Source organism: Pristiophorus japonicus, unplaced genomic scaffold, assembly GCF_044704955.1.
Source record: "Pristiophorus japonicus isolate sPriJap1 unplaced genomic scaffold, sPriJap1.hap1 HAP1_SCAFFOLD_313, whole genome shotgun sequence".
Lineage (NCBI taxonomy): Eukaryota > Metazoa > Chordata > Chondrichthyes > Pristiophoridae > Pristiophorus > Pristiophorus japonicus.
In genome coordinates, this window is record NW_027252922.1 from 764,196 (window position 1) to 782,253 (window position 18,058).

Consider the following 18,058-nt stretch of genomic DNA (forward strand, 5'->3'; position numbering starts at 1 on the left):
AGGTTTCTGCTCCATTCACTGCAATCCACGTCAGAGTCCAGTTAACACGAGGTGCCGTGCAGCTGTTGCACACGCTGTGTCCCGGGGGGGGGGGGGGGCATGTTGTCACGTTGTCTCCTGTGTCCTGGGGGGGGGCATGTTGTCTCCTGTGTCCCGGGATGGTGGGGGAATGATATGTCCTGTGTCCTGGGAGGGGAGGGGGGCCGCTGTGTCCCGTGTCCCGGGGGGGCACGCTGTGACCTGGGGCCAGCCGCTGCCTCCTCCCCAGTCAGATCAGCGCGGAGAGGGAGCCAGGAGTATGCCGGCCGACCAAGGCGCTGAAGCTGGGCCCGAAATGCTGCACAAAAACCCGGCTGCGTTCTGCAGTAACCCACTGCACAGCATTTCAGGCCCAGCTTCGGCGCCTCGGTCGGCTACCGCACTTCTTGCTCCCTCTCCGACCCGACCGGGAGGTGGGGGATGAGGGGAGAGGAGAAGCGGCCAGCCCCGGGACCCAGTGTGGGTCACGACCCCTTGCCGGGAATGATGCCGGACCAGGGAGGTTCAACCTGAATATCCAAGTTTGCTGATGACACAAAGCTAGGTGGAAATATAAGTTGTGAGGAGGATGCAAAGAGGCTTCAAAGGGTTTTTGACAATCTCAGTGAGTGGGTAAGAACATGGAAAATGGAATATAATGTGGAGAAATGTGAAGTTATCCACTTTGGTCGGAAAGATAGAGAAACAGAGTACTTTTTAAATGGTGAGAGATTGGGAAATGTTGGTGTTCAGAGGGACCTGGGTGTCCTTGTACACAAATCACTGGAAATTAACATGCAGGTACAGCAAGAAATTAAGAAAGCAAATGGTATGTTGGCCTTTATTACAAGAGGATTTGAGGATAAGAGTAAAGATGTCTTACTGCAGTTATTTAGGGCCCTGGTGAGACTGCACCTGGAGTATTGTGTACAGTTTTGGTCTCCTTACCCAGGAAAGGACATACTTGCCATAGGGGAGTGCAATGAAGGTTCACCAGACTGCTTCCCGGGATTGTGGGGGCCGGGGGCTGGGGGGAGGGTTGGTGGGTTGCCCTATGAGAGATTGAGCAGACTGGGCCTTTTTCTCTGGGATCTTATTGAAACGTATAAGATTATGAGGGGGCTTGATAAGGTGAATGCAGAGAGGATGTTTCCACTGATGGGGGAGACTAGAACTAGAGGGCATGATCTTAGAATAAGGGGCTGCCATTTAAAACTGAGATGAGGAAAAATTTCTTCTTCTTAAATCTGTGGAATTCGCTGCCTCAGAGAGCTGTGGAAGCTGGGACATTGAATAAATTTAAGACAGTTTTTTTAAACGATAAGGGGTTATGGGGAGCGGGCAGGGAAGTGAAGCTGAGTCCATGATCAGATCAGCCATGATTGTATTAAATGGTAGAGGAGGCTCGAGGGGCCGTATGGCCTACTCCTGTTCCTATTTCTTATGTTCTTATGAATGTAGAAGAATGAGAGGTGATCTCATTGCAACATATAAAATACTTACAGGGCTTGACAGGGTGGATGTTTCCCCTCGCTGTGCAGTCTAGAACCAGGTGTTACATTTTCCGAATAAGGGGTCGGCCATTTGGGACTGAGATGAGGAGAAACTTCTTCACTCTGAGGGTGATGAATCGTTGGAATTCTCTATCCCAGAGAGGTGTGGAAGCTCAGTCGTTGAGTATATTCAAGGTAGAGACGGATAGATTTTTGTATATTTGGGGAATCAAGGACTATGGGCATAGTGCAGGAAAGTGGAGTTGAGATAAAAGATTAACTGTGATCTTATTGAATGGCGGAGCAGGCTCAAGGGGTGATATGACCTACTCCTGCTGCTATTTCTTATGTTCTTTATTTCTGTAAGACATAGGAGACTAATTGATATCCTGTTACCCACTGCTCCATTTTGGGGCCTTTTCTCCTTTCTCACTCTAGATTATCTCAGTTTTTATACATTCGGTTACTATCATTGACAAGTCCCAGCTTCCCATACCTTCCAGAGTGTCTTTCCTAGCCTTGGGATGCAGGGAAAGTATTGGGAAAATACCAATAAGCGAAGCGATACTAAAAATAATTCAATGGGAGAAATAATCCGCTATTAGTTTGGTGTAATTTTATTGATATGGATTTCCAGAAGGCATTTGATAAAGTCCCACATAAAAACTGTTATTCAAGGTAGAAGTCACAGAATTGGGGGAAAATTATTGACCTGGTTAGGAAATTGGCAAAACTGCAGGAGACAGAGAGTAGGGATAATGGATACGTACAGCAAGGGAAAGATATAGAGCAAAGCTCCCTCTACTCTGTTCCCTCAAACACTCCAGGGCAGGTACAGAAAGGATAGATACAGAGCAAAGCTCCCTCTACACTTTCCATTAGACACTTCCAGGGTAGGTATAGCAAGGGTTGGATACAGAGCTAAGCTCTCTCTACACTCTCCCATCAGACAATTATGTAGGGGAGGACGAAACCCCCCTGATTTTACCCAGAAGGAAAAGGACTGTGGGATCAGTCTGTGCTGTGAATTGAAACCGATACAGTTTGACCTTGGCAGAGCAGTGATTGAACAGGGGAGGACACCGGAGGGCCAATGGTGAGACAGAGTCAGCCCGAAGCATGGGGCTTTCAAGCCAATGGGAGAGCACTTGCTCGAAAACTGTGGGACTGACTCACAGCCATTATCGGACTATTGTCTTCCCCATGTTTACACTGTGGAAGGAAATTATGCAGATCTTCAGAAAACTAGGGAACCCAAAACAAACCAAGGACCTACACAATGGCTACAGGAGGCCAACCCAATTAACACCTACTCAAACCTTGAGTAGGTTAGAAAAACTGAATTGAAGGAAAATTATGCAGACCTTTAGAAACCAGGGAACCCAAAACAACCTAAGGGCCTACACAATGGCTACAGGAGGCCAACGCAATCAACACCCATTCAAACCTTGAGTAGGTTAACATCAGTGGAAAAAACACGCAATAATCTAAAACTGCTGCATTTTTCAAAATCACAAAGCCCACCAATGGGAAGAATCGATTTCAGCAGGAGAGGCGGACTGGATAATCTGGCTATAAAAAGGGGTTTCTGACGTAGTGTGGGTGGTTCCCTGCCCTCGTGATCCAACAATCAGCAAGCCTCTCGACACTGAAGGAAAACCAGTGTCCGAAGACACCGAAGATAGAAGAAACAAACCACCAGACTTGCAGAAGGCACAGTAGTGAGTATAACCTCTGCCCGGAACTCCCATCTCAGTTAGGCCAGGAAAGGTGGGAGGTTGGGCATTGTACTGCTAAACTTGTGTAAAGATTTTCGTTGTGTCCGTTTAGTGGGATTTAGGGGGATTGTTTTGTTGGTGTATTGCTGTTTGTTGAGATACACCTTGTCAAATAAATTGGAAGCCTAAGTTCCTCTAGGAATCACCTTGTCTCAGTTCTATTGTATTACATCTCCTGATCATGAGACTTACGTCAGAACTGTGTAAGGGAAGCTAGGAGCGCCTCGAAAACGCTCAACTGTGTGTCACAGGCTAGGGAAGGGGTTAGGAGTGTTTGACACTCACAGGTGCCTCACAATCTAGGCATAAGCTGTGGGAGCGCACGAGTCTCAAAACCCCCTTCATAAGCTGTGGACACAGTCTCTCCAGGGATGCTCTTGCAGCACTCAGGGTACCTCACAGGCCAGGCATAAGCTGTGAGGGCAGAAGCCCAGAGAGAGACACCCAAGGCACAACAACACTCCCTGAAAACCCCTTACACTTCCAGGGCAGGTACAGCATGGGATAGATACATAGAAACATACAAATGTAGAAATAGGTGCAGGAGTAGGCCATTCGGTCCTTCAAGCCTGCACCACCATTCAATAAGATCATGGCTGATCATTCACCTCAGAACCCCTTTCCTGCTTTCTCTCCATACCCCTTGATCCCTTTAGCCATAAGGGCCATATCTAACTCCCTCTTGAATATATCCAATGAACTGGCATCAACAACTCTCTGCGGTAGGGAATTCCACAGGTTAACAACTCTGTGAAGAAGTTTCTCCTCATCTCTGTCCTAAATAGCTTACCCCTTATCCTCAGACTATGTCCCCTGGTTCTGGACTTCCCCAACATTGGGAGCATTCTTTCTGTCCAGTCCCGTCAGAATTTTATATGTTTCTGTGAGATCCCCTCTCATCCTTCTAAACTCCAGTGAATAAAGGCCCAGTCGATCCAGTCTCTTCTCATATGTCAGTCCAGCCATCCTGGGAATCAGCCTGGTGAACCGTCGTTGCACTCCCTCAATAGCAAGAACATCCTTCCTCAGATTAGCAGACAAAAACTGAAAACAATATTCCAGGTGAGGCCTCACCAAGGCCCTGTACAACTGCAGTAAGACCACCCTGCTCATATTCTCAAAATCCCGAGCTATGAAGACCAACATACCATTTGCCTTCTTCACCACCTGCTGTACCTGTATACCAACTTTCAATGACTGATGTACCATGACACCCAGGTCTCGTTGCACCTCCCCTTTTCCTAATCTACCACCATTCAGATAATATTCTGCCTTCATGTTTTTGCCCCCAAAGTGGATAACCTCACATTTATCCACATTATACTGCATCTGCCATGCATTTTGCCATTCACCTAACCTGTCCAAGTCATCCTCAAGCCTCTTAGCGTCCTCCTCACAGCTCACACCGCCACCCAGTTTAGTGTCATCTGCAAATTTGGAGATATTACACTCAATTCCTTCATCCAAATCATTAATGTATATTGTAAATAGCTGGGGTATTTGTCTGCTGTATGGCTCAGAGGCATGGACCATCTACAGTAGACACCTCAAATCACTGGAGAAATACCACCAACGATGCCTCTGCAAGATCCTACAAATCCCCTGGGAGGACAGGCGCACCAACATTAGTTTCCTCGACCAGGCCAACATCTCCAGCATTGAAGCACTGACCAAACTTGATCAGCTCCACTGGGCAGGCCACATTGTCCGCATGCCAGGCATGACACTCCCAAAGCAAGCGCTCTACTCGGAACTCCTTCATGGCAAACAAGCCAAAGGTGGACAGAGGAAACGTTACAAGGACACCCTCAAAGCCTCCCTGATAAAGTCCAACATCCCCACCGACACCTGGGAGTCCCTGGCCAAAGACCACCCCAAGTTGAGGAAGTGCATCCAGGAGGGCACTGAACGCCTTGAGTCTCATCGCCGAGAGGATGCAGAAATCAAGCGCAGGCCGCGGAAAGAATGTGCAGCAAACGTGTCCCACCCTCCCTTACCCTCAACGACTGTCTGTCCACCTGTGGCAGGGACTGTGGCTCTCGTATTGGACTGTTCAGCCACCTAAGGACTCATTCTAAGAGTGGAAGCCAGTCGTCCTCGATTCCGAGGGGCTACCTATGATGATGATTAGCATGGATAGAGAATTGGCTAACTAACAGAAAACAGAGAGTCGGGATAAATGGTTCATTCTCAGGTTGGCAATCAGTAACTAGTGGGGTGCTGCAGGGATCAGTGCTGGGACCTCAACTATTTACAATCTATATTAATGACTTGGAAGAAGGGACCGAGCGTAACGTAGCCAAGTAACGTAGCTGACGATACAAAGATGGGAGGAAAAGCAATGTGCGAGGAGGACACAAAAAACCTGCAAAAGGACATAGACAGGCTAAGTGAGTGGGCAAAAATGTGGCAGATGGAGTATAATGTTGGAAAGTGTGAGGTTATGCACTTTGGCAGAAAAAAAATCAAAGAGCAAGTTATTATTTAAATGGAGAAAAATTGCACAGTGCTGCAGTACAGTGGCACTTGTGCATGAAGCACAAAAGAATAGTATGCAGATACAGCAAGTGATCAGGAAGGCGAATGGAATCTTGGCCTTTATTGCAAAGGGGATGGAGTATAAAAGCAGGGAAGTCTTGCTACAGTTATACAGGACATTGGTGAGGCCACACCAAGAATACTGCGTACAGTTTTGGTTTCCATATTTACGAAAGGATATACTTGCTTTGGAGGCAGTTCAGAGAAGGTTCACTCGGTTGATTCCAGAGATGAGGGGGTTGACTTATGAGGAAAGGTTGAGAAGGTTGGGCCTCTTCTCATTGGAATTCAGAAGAATGAGAGGTGATCTTATCAAAACGTATAAGATTATGACAGAGCTTGACAAGGTGGATAGAGAGAGAATGTTTCCACCGATAGGGGAGACTAGAACTAGGGGACATAATCTTAGAATAAGGGGCCGCCCATTTAAAACTGAGATGAGGAGGAACTTCTTCTCTCAGAGGGTTGTAAATCTGTGGAATTTGCTGCCTCAGAGAGCTGTGGAAGACGGGACATTGAATAAATTTAAGACAGAGAGAGACAGTTTATTAACTGATAAGGGAATAAAGGGTTATAGGGAGCGCAGGGAATTGGAGCTGAGTCCATGATCGGATCAGCCATGATCGTGTTGGGTGGCAGAGCAGGCTCGAGGGGCCGTATGGCCTGTTGCTGCTCCTATTTCTTATATTCGTTTGTGCTTATGTTCTACACTCACTAATTAGACACTTCCAGGGCAGGTACAGCACGGGTTAGATAGAGAAAATCTCCCTCTATACCTTCCCATCAATCACTCCCAGGGCAGGTACAGCACAGTTTAGATAGAGCAAAGCTTGCTCTGCAATTACCATCAAAAATTCACAAGGCAAGTATAGCATCATTTAGATACAGAGTAAAGCTCCCTCTACCCTGGTCCATCAAACACGCTCACGGCTGGTACAGCACGGGTTAGATACAGAGTAAAGCTCCCTCTACACTGTACCATCCAAAACCTCCCAGGGATGGGACAGCTCGTGTTAAATACAAAGCAAAGATCCCTCTACATTGTCCTAGCAAGCATCCCCAGGACAGGTACAGCAAGGGTTAGATATTGAGGAAAGCTCTCTCTACACTGTCCCATCAAACATTCCCATGTTGATACAGCAAGAGCCAGATACACAGCAAAGCTCCCTCTACACTGTCCCATCATACATTCCCAGGACAGGTACAGCAAGGGTAAGATACAGAGTAAAGCTCCATCTACACTGTTCCTTCAGGGGAGGAGGGGGAGGGGAACCAGTGAGTGTAGACCTGAACACAGACAGAATTGGTGGTGAAAACTGGGAGTGGAAGAGAAACAGTCTAGAAATGTGTGTTGATTTGGATTTCAGCACAGCAGGAGGGACAATGTGTGGGACAGGGATTTACAGCTTTGGAAGAGCAAGAGTGGAAAGAATGTTCCATGGAAACTAGATGTGTCTATCCTGAATTTCTGTCTTGTACTGACAGTGATGAGTTTTGTTATCTCCTTTTACAGAATATTAGAAGGGGAGATTTTCAGGCAGGAAACACAAACCAAACATCACGTCAAGATCTGACAGAGTCAATCGATTCATCAGGACCTGAATATCATCGGCCTTTGAAAGTGGAAGGAGAAATGTTTGTCTGTTCTGCCTGTGGGAAAAGATTTCAAACATCAGTGTGACTGGAAAGGCACCGAGACACACACACACCCGAGTGAGAGTGTTCCAGTGCACTGCCTGTGGAAAGAGCTTTATCCAGTTACACAGCCTGAAAAAACATTGCACCATTCACAACTGATCGTCCAACCATGGAGAGTCACAAGGATATCCGTACCATGGAGAAACCGTGGAAATGTGGGGACTGTGGGAAGGTATTCAGATCACCGTCTGAGCTGGAAATTCATTGACGCAGTTCACCTGCTCAGATTGTGGGAAGGGATTCACTGGGTCATCCAACCTGCTGACACACCAGCGAGTTCACACTGGGGAGAGGCCATTCACCTGCTCTGAGTGTGGGAAAGGATTCACTGGGTCTTCCCAACTTGTAACTCACCAGAGAGTTCACACTGGGGAGAGACCGTTCACCTGCTCGGAGTGTGGGAAGGGATTCCCTCCGTCATCCGACCTGCTGACACACTAGCGAGTTCACAAGTGACTGCAGGGGTTGGAATCTGTTGTTATTGCTGCTGTTAATCACATCCCGACTGAACCACATTCATTCTGACAGTTGGGGTTTGTTTCTGCTGATGTTAATAACCCTATAACTGGGCTGGACTTTATATTGATGATTGTGTTCTTGGGGCTGCAGTGTCCATTTAAGAAACATTGTATGTTATCTTTCCCCTTAATTCAGCGACTCTCAACAGAAATTTAGTTTGCAATAAGATTATGAACTTTTACTTTAATCCGAAGTTGATCTTTGATACAAAATCTACAATAGTATGAAAGTTTCCACTGAAGAACATCTCCAATTAGAAAGAGCTGGCTGACAATTCTTACTGACTTGCACATTACACACAGTGGCCCCTCCATTATCCACAAGAAGGGGAATGGGAATTGGTGGGGAATCAGTGTCCCCAAATGTTGCCCCTCCCGTCTGGTGTAGCAATCCCCACAGCTGTGGTCTTACCAACGCCCTGTACAGGTGTAGCAGGACTTCCCTACTTTTATACTCCATCCCCCTTGCAATAAAGGCCAGCATTCCATTTGCCTTCCTGATTGTTTGCTGTACTTCCATGCTAACTTTTTGAGTTTCATGTATAAGAATGCCCAGATCTCTTTGTATTACAGCATTTTGTAATCGTCCTCATTTAAATAATAATTTTTTTAATTTTTACTACCAAAGGGGATAACCTGACATTTTACGACATTATAGTCCATTTGCCAGATTTTTGCCCACTCACTGAGCCTATCCAAATCCCTTTGTAGATTCTTCGCGTCCTCATTACAACTTGCTTTCCACCTATCTTTGTATCTGCAGCAAATTTGGCTGCATTACACTAAGTCCCTTCATCCAAGTCATTAATATAAATTATAAATAGTTGAAGTCCCAGCACTGATCCCTGCAGCACACCACTAGTTACAGTTTGCCAACCTGAAAATGACCCATTTATCCTGACTTTCTGTTTTCTGTTCGTTAACCAATCCTCTATCCATGCTAATATATTACCCTCAACCCCGTGAGCTCTTAGCCTGTGCAGTAACCTTTTGTGTGGCACCTTATCGAATTATTTCTGGAAATCCAAATATATGACATCAACGGGTTCTCCTTTATCCACTCTGCTCGTTACATCCTCAAACAACTCCAGCAAATTTGTCAAACAAGATTTCCCTTTCATAAAACCATGCTGACTCTGCTTGACTGCAATATGATTTTCGAAATGTCCTGCTATTACATCCTTAATGATGGGCTCCAGTATTTTCCCAATGACATGGTAGGCTAACTGGTCTATAGTTTCCTGCTTTCTGTCTCCGTCTCTTGAATAGGAATGTAACATTTGCGGTTTTCCAGTCCGCTGGGACCTCTCCAGAATTCAGGGAATTTTGGTAGATTACAATCAATGTATCCAATATCTTTGCAGCCACTTCTTTTAAGACCCTAGGATGCAAGCCATCAGGTCCAGGGGACTTGTCCACCTTTAGTCCCATTAGTTTGCTTAGTACTTTATCTCTAGTGATAGTGACTGTTTTAAGTCCCCCCCTCCCCACCACAATAGCTCCTTGGTTATCAACAATTGGGATGTTTTTAGTGTCCTCTAACGTGAAGACCAACACAAAATATTTGTTCAAAATCTCTGCCATTTCCATGTTTCCCAATATTAATTCTCCAGTCTCATCCTCTAAGGGACCAATGTTTACTTTAGCTACTCGGTTCCTTTTTATATACCTGTCGAAGCTCTTACTGATATTTCTTGCTAGTTTGCTCTCAACTGCTATCTTCTCGGTCATCATTTTTTTTAGTCGCCCTTTGCTGGTTTCTAACAATTTCCCAATCCTCTGGCCTTCCACTGTCCTTCACAACATTGTTTGCCTTTTTTTCAATTTGATACCATCCTTTACTTCCTTAGTTAGCCAGGGATGGTTCAGCCTGCTCTAAGCATCTTTATTTCTCACGAATAAATCTTTGCTGAGAGTTATGAAATAGCTCCTTAAATGTTTGCCACTGCGTTTCTACAGTCTTACCCTTTAACATACTTTCCCAGTCCACGTGGTGTCAGTGACGCTGGTGTGCCGACAGAGTGGATGAGCGAGTGAATCCCTTCCCACACTCTGAGCAGAACGACCTCTCCCCAGTGTGACTGTAGTGATGAGTTTCCAACAGGGATGGGTAATTGAATCCCTTCCCACAGTCCCCACATTTCCACAGTTTCTCCATGGTGCGGGGTGTCCTTGTGTCTCTCCAGGTTGGACGATCAGTTGAAGCCTGGTCGCCACAGAACATGTGTACGGTTTCTCCCCAGGGTGAATGGTGCGATGTTTTTTCAGACTGTGTAACTGGTTAAAGCTCTTTCCACAGTAAGTGCACTGGAACAATCTCACTCGGGTGTGTATGTCTCAGTGCTTTTCCAGTCACACTGATGTTTGAAATCTTTTCCCACAGGCAGAACAGGCAAACATTTCTCCTTCCACTTTCAAAGGCCGATGATATTTAGGTCCTGATGAATCGAGTGACGACGTCAGATCTTGATGTGATGTTTGGTTTGAATTTCCCGTCTGTAAATCCTCCCCTTCTAATACCCTGTAAAAGAGTTCACAAAAGTCATCACTGTAAGTCCAGGGCAGAAAATCAAAACATACAATTCCAGCTTCCATGGAATATTCTTTCCTCTCTTGTTCCCACAAACATGTGATCCAATCGAATTAAAAGGCGGCAAAATAAGCAACAAAAGCAAAGGGAACCTTCCCAACTAAACCAGAATGTTGTTCCCAGTGTGTATGAGACACTCCGTACCCTGAGGTGCCACCGGTCACCAAGGCATGAAGGAACCAGTGCACACCGCATATTCCCTCTCCAGGGCCATCTGGGCACCGACAAGACGAAAGATCACAAGAATTAGGCGCAGGAATCGGCCATACGGCCCCTCGGGCCTGCTCCGCCATTCAATATGATCATGGCTGAACTTCAACCTCAGCTCCACTTTCCTGCCTGATCTCCATATCCCTTCATTCCCCCAGAGTCCAACAATCTATCTATCTCAGTCTTGAATATACTAATACCTCAGCACCCACAGTCCTTTGGGGTGGAGAATTCCAAAGATTTACAAACCTCTGAGTGAAGAAATTCCTCCTCATCTCAGTCTTATATGGCCGACCCCCTTATTCTGAGACTGTGGGCCCTATTTCTAGACTCTCCAGTCGGGGGAAAAAACCTCTCAGCATCTACCCTGTCAGTCCCCCTCAGAATTTTACATGTTTCAATGAGATCCCCTCTTATTCTTCTAAACTCCGGAGCGTATAGGCCCATACTGCTCAATCCCTCCTCATAGGACAATCCCCCTATCCCGGGAATCAATCTGGTGAACCTGCATTGCACTCTCTCTAAGGCAAGTATATCCTTCCTCAGATAAAGAGACCAAAACTGTGCACAGTACTGCAGGTGTGGTCTCACCAAGGCCTTGTACAATTGTAGCAAGACTTCCTTACTCTTGTACTCCAACCCCCTGGCAATAAAGGCCAACATGCCTTTCTGATTGCTTGCCGTACCTGCATGCCAGCGCTCTGTGTTTCCTGTACAAGGACACCTAAATCTCTCTGAACACCAACATTTATTAGTTTTTCACCATTTAAAAAATATTCCGTTTTTCTATTCTTCCTACCAAAGTGAACAACCTCACATTTCCCCACATTATACTCCATCTGCCACCTTATTGCCCACTCTCTTGACCTGTCCATAATCCCTTTGCAGGCTCTTTGCATCCTTCTCACAGCGTACTTTCCCACCTGGCTTTGTATCGTCAGCAAACTTGGATACATTGTACTTGATCCTGTCATCCAAGTCTTTAATATAGATTGTAAATAGCTGAGGCCAAAGCAAAGCTAAGACCAAAGCTGACCGATCCTTGCAGTACCCCACTAGTTACAGCCTGCCAACCGGAACATGGTCCGTGTATCCCGACTCTCTGTCCGTTAACCAATCCTCTATCCGTGCTAATATATTACCCCCAACTCCGTGAGCTCTCAATTAGCATTTTATGTGGCACATCAAATGTGTTTTGGAAATCCTGCAACATTACAGCCACTGGTTCCCCTTCATCCACCCTGCTGCTGACATCCTCAAAAAGCTTAATAAATGTATTAAAGACGATTTCCCTCCCACAAGACCATGTTGAGAGCAGACTGAGAGCCTGATTTTCTCAGTGCCCTGTTACACTTGTGTAGTAATGGATTGCAGCATTTCCCCCCAAGGACTGATGTCAGACTAACTGGCCCCGAGTTGCCCGTTTTCTCTCTCCCTCCTTCCCTGACCGTGGAGGAGAGGCAGGCAGCCAGAGTGAGCCAGCCCCGGGCCTGTCACCGCGGGGCGGGGGGACAAACCCGGGCTCAGCCTGTGGGCTGTGATTGGGGCCTGAGGCCTACAGCGGGTGTGGGTAAAGCTCCCCGGCCCACCCGCGGGTCCACACCCTCCGCCGCCCCCACAATCTCCTCCCGCCTCCCCGAAGGGTCTGACCCACTCGAGCTCGGGGCAAACACCGGAGCCGCAGGTTGTTGTTGGGGGCCTGGGGCCTACCCCGGGTGTTTAGAAAGCCTCCCCGCCGGTTCCGGGCTCCCCTGCGCCGCCGCCCCTTCCTCCTCCTCCCCGCTCCGGAACCTTCTCTCCGCCTCCGGCCGTTGGGCGGCGCGCGCACTCGAGGGGCACGTGACCCGGGCCCACGGCCTGATTGACGGGAGCTCCCGACCAATGGGTGACGCGCGCTGGAACGTGCCCATGAAAAGTGCAACTTGGTTCTCCTGAGTGAGGGAGGCTGGGGGTCAAGGTTGAATTGATTCTGTGCTGACCCTTGACCTCCTTTGCTCCCAAGTGCACGAGAGGTTTCACATTCCAGTTGCTCACTGTGGGGGTTGTTAGCGGATCCCATCCTGGGCTGCAGTTGGGGAGACTGCAGTTAACCTCAGTGCCCAGGGCTCCTGTTACTGATCACTGTCCACTCACCCCAGCAGCAAAGGCCAAGTCTGCAAAGGGGGCGTTGTTTTGGACTGTGATGCCCCCAAGGTTGAATAGGCTGCCAACAATCACTGCATACTCTCACACATTGGCCCTTTGGACGGGCACCAGAAGGCAACCAGTGACTGTGGAACTCCTCACTGTAGAGGAATAGGAGGATATGTTGATCGGGTGGGAGGAGGGTCGTGTGGAGTTTAAACCCCGACATGGACCGGTTGGGCCGAATGGCCTGTTTCTGTGCTGTGTTCTATATAATACCATGAAAGGTCACATCAAGGGAATCAGCAAAAACAAAAACAAAAACTTGTATTGATATAATGCCTTTAATGTGTAAAACGTCCAAAGGATTTTCACAGAGTATTATAAGACAAAAACTTGACACCAAGCCACATAAACAGATATCAGGGCAGGTGACCAAAAGCTTGGTCAAAGACATAGGTTTTCAGGAGCAGATTAAAGGAGGAATGAGAGGCGGAGAGGTTTTAGAGATTGGGGTCGAGGCAACAGAAGGTTGAGCGATTACCATCAGGGATGCTCAAAAAGGCAGAATTAGAGGAGAGCAGATATCTCAGCGGTTGTGGGGCTGGGGGAGATTACAGAGATAGGGAGGGGCGAGGCCATGGAGGGATCTGAAAACAAGCATGAACATTTTGAAATCGAGGCGTTGCTTAACCAGGAAGAATGTAGGTCGACGATGCTCCCCCAGCATTCTAGGCACACTGGCCTTCCCTCGTTCACCTGGACCTTGCTGGCTGCGATATTTCATCCTGCGACCTCGCTTCCACTTGCTTCTGCAAGAAAAAAAACAAAAGGAAAAATAGCACCGCTCTGTGAGAGGTCTTCCCTCCACAGCTCAAACTTAGGTTATATGGATTACATTTCCCTTCCCGAATGCTTGAGCAGCAACTCCTATCTATTTAGATAGTCAATTTTATTTTCACACAAACCTATGTCCAGCCTTTGTGATTGAACAATACAAAAGGTATCTGCAATGTGTTTGCAGCAAGTTCTTTATCTTCCCTCTCGAGCAATCTGTCGTGGAAGATAACACATGATTCCAAATCATTAATTCCAGGCATTTTTTTCAAAAAGTCTTACATTCAATTTTGTCACCATGCTGTGGTATTCAAGATCCATTACTGCAGATAAGAAGTTGAACATAACTGGAGTTCTTCTTTTTGTTCCAGCAAAGATCAAGGTCGTTTACATCTTGAAGTTATTTTCAAATTAAAGGACCCTCTCGGTAACATTGCACCATTATCATCATCATCATCATAGACAGTCCCTCGAAATGAGGATGACTTGCTTCTACGCCGAAAAGGGATGAGGTTTTTCAATGAAGGACCGAATATTCCGGATCCCGAACTACATCCTGAAGGGTGGAAGATGCCTGTGCATGGATTTTTTTAACATGTGGTTGCACATCAGCCACCCCTACTCCCCAACTGCTCGCCCCAACCCCTCCTCCACCCCCTAACCCCAACCCCTCCTTCACCCCCTCACCCCAAACCCTCATTCACCCCCTCACCCCAACTCCTTTACCCCTTCACTCCAACTCCCCTCACCCCAACCCATCCTTCACCCCCTCACCCCAAACTCTCATTCACCCCCTCACCCCAACCCCTCCTTCACCCCCTCACTCCAAACCCTCATTCACCCCCTCACCCCAACCCCTCCTATACCCCTTCACTCCAACTCCCCTCACCCCAACCCCTCCTTCACCCCTGCACCCCAACCCCCCTCACCCCAACCCCTCATCCACTCCCTCACCCCAACCCCTCCTCCATCCCCTCACCCCAACCCCTCCTTCACCCCCTCACCCCAACCCCCCTCACTCCAACCCCTCCTTCACCCCCTCACCCCAACCCCCCTCACTCCAACCACTCAACCCAACCCCTCCTTCACCCCCTCCCCTCCTTCACCCCTCATCCCAACCCCTCCTTCACCCCCTCACCCCAACCCCTCCTTCACCCTCTCACCCCAACCCCACTCACTCCAATCCCTCCTTCACCCCCTCACTCCAACCCCTCCTTTACCCCTTCACTCCAACTCCTCTCACCCCAACCCCTCCTTCACCCCCTCACCCCAACCCCCCTCACCCCAACCCCTCCTCCACTCCCTCACCCCAACCCCTCCTCCATGCCCTCACCCCAACCCCTCCTTCACCCCCTCACTCCAACCCCTCCTTCACCCCAACCCCTCCTTCACCCCAACCCCTCCTTCACCCCCTCACCGCAACCCCTCTTCCACCCCAATCCCTCCTTCACCCCAACCCCTCCTTCACCCCCTCACCCCAACCCCTCCTTCACCCCAATCCCTCCTTCACCCCAACCCCTCCTTCACCCCCTCACCCCAACCCCTCCTTCACCCCAACCCCTCCTTCACCCCTTCACCCCAACCCCTCCTTCACCCCCTCACCGCAACCCCTCCTCCACCCCAACCCCTCCTTCACCCCAACCCCTCCTTCACCCTCTCACCCCAACCCCTCCTTCATCCCCTTACCGCAACCCCTCCTCCACCCCAATCCCTCCTTCACCCCAACCCCTCCTTCACCCCCTCACCCCAACCCCTCCTTCACCCCAACCCCTCCTTCACCCCCTCACCCCAACCCCTCCTTCACCCCAACCCCTCCTTCACCCCCTCACCCCAACCCCTCCTCCACCCCAACCCCTCCTTCACCTCCTCACCCCAACCCCTCCTTCACCCCCTCACCCCAACCCCTCCTTCACCCCAACCCCTCCTTCACCCCCTCACCCCAACCCCTCCTTCACCCCCTCACCCCAACCCCTCCTTCACCCCAACCCCTCCTTCACCCCCTCACCGCAACCCCTCCTCCACCCCAATCCCTCCTTCACCCCAACCCCTCCTTCACCCTCTCACCGCAACCCCTCCTCCACCCCAATCCCTCCTTCACCCCAACCCCTCCTTCACCCCCTCACCCCAACCCCTCCTTCACCCCCTCACCGCAACCCCTCCTCCACCCCAATCCCTCCTTCACCCCAACCCCTCCTTCACCCCCTCACCCCAACCCCTCCTTCACCCCTACTCTCCAACGCTCCTCACCCCAACCCCTACTTCACCCCAACTCCTATTTCACACATACAATTTCATTTTGACCATCACTTCCACCAATGATCCACACTGGAGGTAAATATCAGGAGCTTGTGTGTGATGGTGAGGTGATCACTGGACAATAAAGCTCAGAGACTGGTGGGGGGCTGCTCATTATCCTCGGTGTGATTTAATCCCCTTTCCCACTGAATACTGCAGACAGACATGGTCACCTTGGTAACAGAATGGTCAGTGTGACATCATTTTCTAAACAAGAGCACACAAGACAATGGGTTATCAATAAATGGGAAAGGTATTAAACACTCTGCAATTATATTGTAAACAAAATGGAAATAAAATGCTGGAAAATAATTGGTGAAGATAATTTATCTCTGAAATTGACGAGCAAACATTAAAAATGATGTGCTTTGTATACACGCACACTATATATATATAGAAAAAAAATAAATATGCTATATATATGCTATGATATATATATAGACTTTATGTGCTCGTTTCAGTTGTTCTGCGTAACCTGAAGCGATCAACATTCTACGAGCTTTAGCTCATCCGGCGGTGCTTGGTGGATCAGGATATAAAGAGACCGCGCGCTGTTCCTCCTCCCACTGCCTGGGGGAATGGGGCAGATATTTACAGGAACAGGGACTCCCCTTTCTCTGCCTCATTATATTTAAAGGGACAGTCCAGTTTATCTTGGGGTGTCGGAGGACTTCACTAACAGAGCTCCCATCAACAGTCGCTCCTTTCTGTACTGTGCAGTGATTGTAAAGCTGTCTATTTCAGTGACTTGAGCCTTTCTAAAATGTCTCACTGCGTTTGATGATCCAATTGTATAATTTGGAAAGATTTCAGAATTGTTCAGTGTGATGAAGGTGTTGGTTAAAGGTGGAGTCAAATTTGTTTCAAAATATTCTGTTCTAACTCTCTCCCAACCCCCCAAATTTTAGAACACTGCAATACTGACTGAGAAGTTCCCAAGTTCGATCCATGATCTGGGCTGTGAGTTGATCTCAGGCAAGGCAGCAGTTCAGGGATTATAAGTGTCCTCAGTACCACTGGGCTAAATATGAGTAAAAATCAGCCAGTGTCCTTACAGTTCATACCGATCCAGTGAACTCAACTGGGAAGTGCGTGGATGTCATTTGAGGACGGGATTTGAAGCTGTGATGCCTACCATAGTGGAAATCCTGCTGGCACTCATTGAGTCGACTGACGGTGAGGCACTAGAGGTTAACTAATGTCTGTGGAATTACACACAGCCAGATTCAGCATTTTCTGGAGACAATAAATCTCAGACGATGAAAGGAATATTGAATTTAGACATTGAGGATGAAGGGAGAGTGTCTAGAATAAGGAATTTACAGCTTAGGGGGGACAGGAGGGGACAGAATGTTGTGTTGAATGTAGAATTGTCTGTTCTGAATTTCTATCCTGTATTTAAAGTAACAATGTTTGTAAGCACCATTTATTTGCAGGGTATTAGAAGGGGAGGATCTGCAGCTGGGAAATTCAATCCAAACATCGCATCAAGATTTGACAGATTCCCAGATTGATCAGGATCACCTTATCATCAACCTTTGTAAAAACACCAATCACAGCGGGGAGAAACAGGACACATGTTGTGTGTGTGGATGCACCTTCAACCAATCGTTCAGCCTGTGAGACTCATGTACCCACCTGACTCAACACTGTAAATGTGGGGACAGTGGGAATGGATGCTGTTGCACATGGAAAGTGATTCAGTCGCTCATCTCACCAACAGACATTTGAGGAATTAGATAACAGACTTTCTCCTGTGAATATAGAGCTGGTTTATTGGGCCATAATGTGTTTACTTATTCATCTTGTTGACTCTAAATCTTTGCCAATTATTTGATGTGATTGGTTTACATGTACGTATTTTAAAAAATATGTTTGCTGAGTGGATTCAAATACAAATTGAAACCAAGTTTGCAGGCGTGATGCTCCATTCACACATCGAAGGTGAGAGAGATGCTG

At 47.9% G+C, this 18,058-nt stretch overlaps 1 protein-coding gene across 6 annotated transcripts in view; it reads right to left on the bottom strand.

Moving 5' to 3' along the window:
* LOC139249446 (zinc finger protein 154-like) overlaps positions 1-12,672 on the bottom strand; it is a 293,366-nt gene extending 280,694 nt beyond the window's left edge. For 3 of the 6 annotated variants that reach the window (XR_011591169.1, XM_070872416.1, XM_070872412.1), the window contains exons 1-2: positions 11,767-12,502; positions 10,009-10,564 (exon numbers count right to left, since the gene is read on the bottom strand). The gene's annotated coding sequence lies outside the window, so the exon portion shown is untranslated. Of the gene's footprint in view, positions 1-5,293; positions 7,478-10,008; positions 10,565-11,529; positions 12,503-12,553 lie in introns of those variants that run through there. The other 3 variants (XR_011591170.1, XM_070872417.1, XM_070872415.1) reach the window with 3 other exon arrangements.
* Between the last annotated feature and the right edge of the window lie 5,386 nt (positions 12,673-18,058).